Source organism: Arachis hypogaea, chromosome 17, assembly GCF_003086295.3.
Source record: "Arachis hypogaea cultivar Tifrunner chromosome 17, arahy.Tifrunner.gnm2.J5K5, whole genome shotgun sequence".
In the NCBI taxonomy this organism is placed as follows: Eukaryota; Viridiplantae; Streptophyta; class Magnoliopsida; order Fabales; family Fabaceae; genus Arachis; species Arachis hypogaea.
This window is the reverse complement of record NC_092052.1, coordinates 90,874,897-90,884,703: the sequence shown is the minus strand read 5'-3', so window position 1 is coordinate 90,884,703 and position 9,807 is coordinate 90,874,897.

Below are 9,807 nucleotides of genomic sequence, written 5' to 3'. Positions count from 1 at the left end.
TCTCCTTGAACACTTGTGAGGAAGAGGCATTAATGAAAGTATTAAGCGAGCATAAGATAGCCCTTGGTTGGACTATTGGTGACCTTAAGGGGATAACTCCTGTATTGTCTATGCGCAAAATTTTGCTTGAAGAGGATGCTAAACCAGTGGTGCAAGCCCAGAGGAGGCTTAATCCTATAAAAAAGAGGTGGTTCAAAAGGAAGTTATGAAGTTATGGAAAGCCGACATTATTTATCTAATCTCTGATAGTCCTTAGGTGAGTCTGGTACAAGTTGTTCCCAAGAAAGGGGGCGTTATAGTGGTGGCCAACGACAAGAATGAGCTTATTCCTACAGGAACCATAACTGATTAGAGGATGTGCGTTGATTATAGGCGACTCAACATGGCCACGAGGAAATATCACTTCCCTCTCTCCTTTATTGATCAAATGCTAAAGAGGTTGGCCGAACATGCTTTTTATTATTTATTGGTTGTATACTCGGGCTACAACTAGATTGAACTGGACCCTCATGATCAAAAGAAGACGATGTCACATGTACCTTTGGAGTCTTTTCTTACCCCCACATGCCTTTTGGTTTGTGCAATGCTCCTGCGACTTTCCAAAGGTGCATGCTTTCCATCTTTTCTGATATGATTGAAAAATTTATTGAGGTATTTATGGATGATTTTTCTATTTTTGGTGATTACTTTGAAGGGTGCTTGCAACATCTAGCGTTGGTCGTGAGAAGGTACCAAGAAACTAACCTTGTTTTAAATTGGGAAAACTACCACTTCATGGTTTCGGAAGGTATAGTTCTCGGGTGCCGCATCTCAAGAAACAGTATAGAAGTTGACAAGGCCAAAGTGGAGGTAATTAAGAAATTACCGCCCCCTGTAAATGCAAAGTGCATAAGGAGATTCTTGGGTCACACAGGCTTCTATAGAAGATTCGTAAAAAATTTTCTAAAATAGCAAAGTCATTAAGTAATCTTCTAGTTTCTGTTGCACCTTTTCACTTTGATGATGAATGCTTGCATGCCTTTGAAACTCTTAAAGCCAAGCTTGTCTCTACACCGATAATTGATCCTCCTAATTGGACATCACCATTTGAATTAATGTGTGGTGCAAGTGATGCAATTGGAGTTATTTTGGGACAAAGGCAAGATAAGCTTTTGCATGTTACATACTATGCAAGCAGGGTACTCAATGATGCTCAAAGAAATTATATAACTACTGAGAAGGAGTTACTAGCTGTGGTATTTGCATTTGACAAATTTAAATCCTATTTAGTTGGTTCAAAGGTTATTGTTTACACTTATCACTTTGCTCTCAAGTACTTTTTAACTAAGTAGGATTCTGAACAAAGATTGATTAGGTGGGTGCTCCTCCTACAAGAGTTTGACATTAAAATCAAAGATAGGTGGGGTTTTGAGAATCAAGTAGCAAACCACTATTCTCGGATTGAACCCATGAGAGCTTAAGAGTTTGTGATTTATAATACACCCTAGTTGGCAGACATGGCCAATTACCAATCCAGAAGGATAATACCAAAGGAACTTGCTAGGCAACAAATCAAAAAGCTACATCATGATGCACAGTATTTTCTTTGGGATGGTCCATATTTGGTCAAGAGATGTTCGGATGGCATAATTTGAAGATGTGTTTTAGAGAAAGAGATCCCACAGATTCTATGGCATTGCCATGATTCTGAGTATGGTGGGCATTTTGGTGGAGAAAGGACAGCAACTAAGGTCCTGTAATGTGGGTTTTACTAGCCCACACTCTTCAATGATGCAAGGGAGTTTATGAAAAATTATGACTCTTGTCAAAGAGCTGGGAGCTTGCCTAAGAAGAATGAATTGCCTCTGAATCCAATATTGGAGGTAGAATTGTTTGATGTTTGGGGCATAGACTTCATGGGCCCATTTCCTTCTTCTTACTCCAACATTTATATTTTGGTGGTGGTTGACTATATGTCTAAATGAGTGGAAGTTGCACCCTTGGCCACCAATGATGCTAAGGTGGTGATGAGTGACGAACGGATTTTTGACGGTTTAGAATTTCACAATAAATCCTCATTGCAAGTATAGCATCTAAACCAACAAAGAATCCTTTCATGCAAAAAATTATTTGTCACAAGTAACAAACCCCAATAAAAATATTAACCAAAGTATTCAAACTTCGGGTCGTCTCTCAAGGAATTGCAAGGTGGTGTAGTTATTATTAGTCGTAGAAAAGTATCTTTTTGTGTTTTTTGAAATAAGGAACAAGGAAATAAAATGGCAATAAATTAAATTAATAACTAAGAAAACTCTTGGCAAGGTATGAAAATTAGAAGTTCTATCCTTGCTATCCTTATCAATTGTGACATCAATTGTCCATTGCTCCCACTTAGTTAACCTCTAACTATGAAGAAAGTCAAGTAGATGAATCAATTTGATTCCTTAAGTCCTAGTCAACTCCTAAGGAAAGACTAGCTTTAGAGGGATCCAAATCAACTAGCAACTTTCAATTATCAATCAACAAAGGATTTTGATAACTCAAGAGTCTCCAATTACTCAACCAAAGCCAAGAGGAGAGAAATCTACGCTAAAATCCAATCAAGAATTCTATCAAACACTTGGAAGGCATAACATAAAAACATAGAAAACTAGCAAGGAATATTAAATACAAACAACCAATTGCAAACATCAATGACTCACAAATAATAGAAGAAGCAATAAAAATGAAATACCTCAAATTGCATTAAATAGGAAATCAAATCTAACATGGAGTTCATAAACCAAATTGGAGAATAAATAAATCAACAAGAGAAGATAGATAAACTAAAGGACTAGAACAAATAAGAGTAGAAGAAAACTAAATTAAAGCAAAGTAGAAATCTGAGATTAAGAAAAGTTAAACCTAAAATCCTAAAACTTAGAGAGAGAAGAGAGCCTCTCTCTAGAAGACTACATCTAAAACCTAAAATTATTTGAATGAAAGTTGTATGAATGAATGAATGATTGATTCCCCCACTCTACAGCCTCTAATCTGTGTTTTCGGACTTGAAATTAGGCCAAAAGGAGCCCAGAAATTGCCCCCAGCATTTTCTGCAATTTCTGCACGTGGTGTACGTCATGCGTACGTGTCGTCCACGCGTACGTGCCGCTTGGCAAAAATCCTGGTCATGCGTATGCATCGCTTATCTTCTGTGCTAGGCACGCGTACGTGTCACCCACGCGTACGCGTCGCTGCCAGCTTCTGAAAACTTTATTTTCTTGCGTTCCTTCCACTTTTGCATGTTTCCTTTGCATCCTCTAAGCCATTCTTGCCCTATAAAGCCTGAAAACACTTAACACTACAAGAAAAAAGGCCTATGGCCACGCTTTTTTTTACTACGCTTTAAAAGCGTGGCCAAAAGTGGTCAATGGCCACGCTTTTATGAGGGTAGCGATTGAATAAAGATTTGGCCACGTTTTTTTCTGATACGCTTCAAAAGCGTGGCGAAAAGGGTCAACGGCCACGCTTTTATAAGGGTGGCAATTGATTAGAGATTTGGTCACGTTTTTTTTGCCACGCTTCAAAAGCGTAGCCGTTGACCCATACAGGCACGCTTTTGAAGCGTGGCGATATAGTTCTGTTATAGGGATCTTTTAAAAGCGTAGCCGTTTCTTGTAACTCTTTTGGCACGCTTTAAAAGCGTGGCCAAAAGGTCCTAATATAAAACAAAACGCCGCGTTTTGTACACTATTCGAAACTCTTTCCTTCTCATTCGTTCAAAGAACCCTAAAACTCTTCAAAGAACTCAGCCCTCACCCTAAACTCTTCGAAGACCCAAACACTCACCCAGCACTCCGTGAAGAACCCCAGCCCTCCAAAGAACATCGTCGGCACTCCCAGCATCGCTGCTCCTTCGGCGGTGACTCACTCTGGTGGTGGCTCCGTCGGTGCTCATTGTCCATCGCAACCCATTCGTTGATGCTCCCTCCGCCGCCGTTCCCTTCCGTTGCTGCAAACCTCTAACCCCTTCCGCCGCCGCTCGCTTCCGTTGGAGCATTGGAGAAGGTTTGTTCAAGGTCGTCGCTTGAAAGAAACCCTTCCGCCGAGGTGGTTTTGAGACCTCTGCCACCACCTACATTGCTTCATTTCTAGTTTTGCATTGAGAGCTGGTAAACCTTATTTTTTAGCTTCAATGCTGCTATTATGTCTACTTCAATGGAATTTGATGTTAACTATTTTGAGTTTGAGTTTGTTCAGTATTTGTGTTATTTCTTATTGCTGTTATGCTTCTATTATGTCTGTTAGATTGATTATTGTTGATGGTGTGTTTGTGTTGATTACATACACAATCCATATAAATATTTTTCTTAATGTATTTCAGTCTCCGGTTTAAAATGTTAACTGTAATTCGAAACTAGTTTTATGGAATCCTTTTAACCAATTAATTCACATAACAGGGACCAGTACACGCCTATGTTGCTATTCCTGGAGGAAGAACGTGCTACCTGTCAGAACTGAAATCAGGAAAAGAAGTTATTGTAGTTTATCAGCAGGACCTGCAATGAGTCGCAATTGTTGGGCAAAGTTTTGCAATTTTTCTTATAATGTTTTGACTGCAATTTCTTTAATGAGTTTGTGACTTTTTTATGGAACCATCTTTGAAGCCTTTAATTGTTGGTAGCCTATTTAAAATTGCATCATCACTTAATTACTTGTTCAGCCTCAATCTTTCTTTCGATCATAGATCTTAACAACATGGTAACTTTTGGCTGAAGGGGTTTCATAGCTTATACGGAGGTATAAACTCGGGGTCAACGTCGTTCTCGGTGAGATTATTGTATTGCATCCTTCACTAACAGTGTTTTTTTGTGTTTAATTTGGCTCCTCTGGAAAGTTCCATGCCCTTTTACTCTGTTAGATATGTTAAACCAAACTTTATCACGTGACACAAGAACGCATAAGCTTTCTTTATCTTATCAATTTTCCAAGGCACATGGAGCTCACTTTCACGAAGGATAAAAACTATTTTTTGTGACTTCAATTTGATGATATTTATATAAGTGGTCAACTATAAGCTTTGATATTTTGACCAAAATAAAGCAATGTTTAGACAGTGTTATGTTACTTACATTGTGAATAAAAATAAATGTGTTTTTTGAGTTGGAAAGAAAGTCTCTTGACTCTCTTCCTTAATTCCTCTCCTCATATATGTTATGTGAAGTTACGAGAGAGTTATTTGTGTGAGGGAGTTATCCTAGGCCATTAGCTTGTGAGTTTGGGTTTATATATTCCACTCATATCCCCTTAGATTGTTCCAAACATAGCCTGAAGCCCCGAGGTATCAAGTATCAATTTAATGGTAGTGTGTGAAATGTGGACTAATTATGGCATGGGCATTTTCAAAGGCCAAAGTCCATATTAGCTTACTGGTTCAACTTTTGTTCAATTCATTTTATAGTTTTAAGTGATACCCATATGGATGGAATAAACAATATAGTTAGCATGACCAGATTTTTATGTAAAATCAGCCTGAATATATTGATGTTTAAATTTGAATGAATACACGGGCTATTTTACATTTCTTTGTAGCCAAGAAGAGTGAATATTAGGTCGCTGGGTGTTGACAGATTCATTTCTATTATGTTTTTGGGTATTTTTTACACTATAATGTGGGTGAGTTTCAATAATATTTATTTATAAATGAATACTGTTAATTATGTTTGTGATCAGAATATTTCTGTTTTTTGCAGGGGATGAGGTACTTTGTCTTCTATTTTGTATCAGAGCCTATGTATTCTGAAAGGAAAAATTCTACAATTAGTGGTATTTTAGCCATTTGAGTTTATCCTTTACTATGAGTAACCGGCAAATTATTCTGTGCATTGTGACAAAAGTAAGTTAGGCTCAAAGATTACTATGAGTAGTAATTTTTGGCAGGTATTGTTGCCATTTGATGTGCTGTTAACAACTTGTGAAATTGCAATGATGGATCAGGACTTTCTTTCTCAAATACCATGGCATTATGCAATTATTGATGAGGCTCAAAGACTTAAAAACCCATCAAGTGTATGTCAAAGATTATGTTACATGCCTGTATAGTATTCAGTTACCTAACAGTATGCTTATCTTTGTTAGACTTGCCTAAATTACTACTCAATTGAATCAATTCTAAGTTGTGGTATATATATTCATATTTCTTTGGTAAAGATCTTATTTGGTGAGGTTGTGTTAGACCAATTTTACTTATAAGTGATTTATATAATTATATTATCTAATTTAATTGATAAATAAAATTATACTTAATATTTATTGAGGGGTAAAAATGTCTTAGAGAAATAATGTAATTCATCAACAAGTCATTCCAAACAATGGAATTCAATTCTATCTCATTAAATGAGTTAGTTGTTCCAAACTATGGAATTGAATTCCATTTCTTTAGGAATTCATTTCTTGATGGAATTGAATTCTAATTCCATCATTTAAAGGTGTCCAAACAGCCTGTAAGAGTAATTTTTTCTCTGCCATGATTTTTCTTTTTTTATTAAAAAAGAAAGAAAAACAATAAAGGTGTCTTGTAGTTTTGTGATAGTTAGTGACTTTCTTTTGTAGGTTGCTCGAGGTGACAGGGCTAGTAGGGAAGCGATTCCAATGCTTTTGAGATTTCCCCGTCTTGTTGATCCCTGGGGTGGTTATGACATGATTGGATTTGGAGATATTCTCTTTCCAGGTTTGCTTGCTTCCTTTGCCCATAGGTACTGCTGTAATCAGCTTCTATAAATGCAAGATTATCCAAATTGAAAATGTATAGCATAGGCATAGTTTTGAACATAAAGATGCTTATTCTCCTACCCAAAAAATGAAAGAAAATAATTGCATATTTTGTAATGATTTTAGGATTACATCACTATATAGTTTTCCTGATCCTTATTACATTTGACTTGATTGTTTTATCCGGAACTGTCAGTTTCAACCATAGGAGCTGTCAAAGGAACTCCAGTATGATACTTTTTACCTTACTTTGTTACTTTCAACTAATTCTATTCACTTAATTTATCACTTCTAGTTTTAAACTATGTATAAGATTAGGATAGTAATTAGATTGGATACAGTGTGAATTAGTAATCAGTTATAGATACCAAATTAGAAAAATAATGATCATGCGGACTATTCTTAACAGTAATTTTACATTGCAGGTGAGTTTGAATGGTTCTGGAGCTGTGGCTTCATCAGTTCCCAGTTGATCAGCTTTCTTCCGAAGCTGCTTGAAGAAGGTTACATCAAGAATCCCCAGCAGCAGCAAGGTTTCCTCCGGAAGCTTCAAGATTGTAGTGATCAATGAGGACAAGCAGACAGATAAGGACAGATGGAAAGGGTTGGCCTATGATATCTCAGATGACCAGCAAGACATCACAAGAGGGAGGGGTATTTTGTAGTTTTTAAAGGAAGTAAATAATGTAATAGTTGTTGGAATTGTAATGCATGTATTATAAATTCATGGGTAGTTGTTATCACTTTGATTTTTTGTTAGAGTTTGTCAAGTGATCAACCACTATATTTGGTGTACAAGTTTATGAAGGTTTTATATTGTCTAAATTTTACATTATCTATGAATTTTGTTAGGTTTTATTACGAAGATTAAAAAAAAATAAAACTTGAACAAACTTTTCGCCACGCTTTAAAAGCGTAGCTATTTCATATAGCAGCCACTTTTTGCCACGCTTTAAAAGCGTAGCCGTATCTCTAACTATTGGCACACTTTAAAAGCGTAGCCGTATCTAGCTACTGGCACGCTTTAAAAGCGTAGCAATATCCTCTCATACGGCCACGTTTAAAAGCGTCACAATTGAAAAAAGCGTGGCGACAAAAAAAACGTGGCCATAGGTCACCAAAAGCGTGGCGATAGAGCAACCGGCACGCTAGCAGACGTGACCCTTTTAAAAGCGTGCCGGTTGCTCAAAAAGCGTGGCGAAAAGCTATCAGTACGCTTTTTCTCACTTTTCGCCACGCTTTAAAAGCGTAGCAAAATCCTGGTTTTCTTGTAGTGTAACAAACATATAACAGCATCAAATGGTAATAAGAGAGGATTAATAATTAGCAATTTTATGGCCAAAGAAGCATGTTTTCAATCAAATCACAGAATTAGGAAGGAAAATGTAAAACATGCGAATTCTATGAATAAGTGTGAGGATAGTGAATACAATCTACTCAATTTAGCATAAAATGTACCACGAAATAGTGGTGCATCAATGAGCTTCCTTAAGAAGTACATCTTCAGTATATTTGGTGTCCTCCAAACTTTAATCAGTGATGGTGGCAGCCACTTTTGCAATGAACAGTTAGATGCACTTCTCTTGAGATATGGTGTTAAGCATAAAGTGGCCACCCCTTATCATCCTTAAATAAGTGGCCAAGTGGAGGTCTCTAATAGAAAACTTAAAAGAATTCCTGAAAAGAATGTGGGTGCCTTAAGGAACTATTAGGCCAAGAAGATTGTTGATGCTCTCTGGGCTTAACACACAGCCTTCAAGACCCAGATTGGAATGTCGCCTTACCAACTCATCTACAGCAAGGCCTGTCACCTACCGGTAGAACCAGAGCACAGTGCTTATTGGAAAACAAAGTTCCTTAACTTTTATGCAAAGGCGGCTGGGGAGAAATGGCTCCTCCAACTAAATAAACTTGATGATTTTTGGATGGAGGCCTATGAGTGTAAGAACTGTAACTAATCAACCGATTAATTAAGTAATTAATATTACCCGAATTAGATTCCAAAAAGTTAGAGAGAGAATTTGAGGATTTAAAGGTGATTTTTAGATTCAGTGGGTTTTTTTGAGTCCAAAAATGTGCTTTCTGCGAAAAACCGTAAATCGGTAGTTGAACCGGTTGAACCGGTTTAAGTCTGCTCGGTACCGCACGAGAAAAAGTAAAAACCATCAAAAACCTTAGAAAAACATTAGAAATGGAAAACCCGGCATTAATTTTAAAGGTTTGGCCCAAAGTTGGGCCAAACGGGCTAAAAATGCTAATGGGTTGGACCGGGTCCAAGTTGGGCCCAAGCCCAACATATAAATAGAGCCATTAATGAACCCATCAGCCCATTACACACTTAAACACACACTCATGCTGAAAAGAAGAGAGGAAGAAGAAACCCTAGGAACACTCTTCATCATCTTCTTCTCTAGCTCATAACTTGAGCTACAGAGCTCCGATCGCCGCACCGTTTGCGGCTACCGTTCCTCGTGAAGGGCTCTACAAAACCCATACAAGAAACTGGAGAGATAACTACGAAATCTTTTCTATTCTTTTCTCCAAAATTTCGGTCCATAGGGTTTGTGATTAAGTGAGTTTTTGTGATTTTGGATGTTTAGGTTTGCTCTAATCCTTGCTTAGCCTTGGATATTTGCTATTAAATCTGTTGGAAAAGGTAAGAGCCACTAAACCCTTGTAAATTTATGTTTAATTGGAATCCTAGGTTGATTTGAGGTGATTTATATGCATATAGTTTGATTGTTGTGGCTTTGGGAGCTATTGGAACTTAATTTTGCTTATTGGAGTGGAATTGAAAGCTTGGATTGTGGTTGGGAGCTTGTTTGTGCTAAATTGGAGTTTTGGTGCATATAGGGAATTGGCCAAGGTATGGTTTCGGTTTCCTCTATGTAGTATATAATATTCATGGATACTTAGGCTAGTGACCTATAGGATAGGTTGGATTTATATGGTTGTTGATGATAGTTGGTTGAATTTGTATGCTAAATTGATGTTGTTTTGTTGGGAAATAATGATGTTGAGTTGTGATGTTTGATGATTTGAATGATTGTATGTGGTGGGATATTGATATAAGTATGA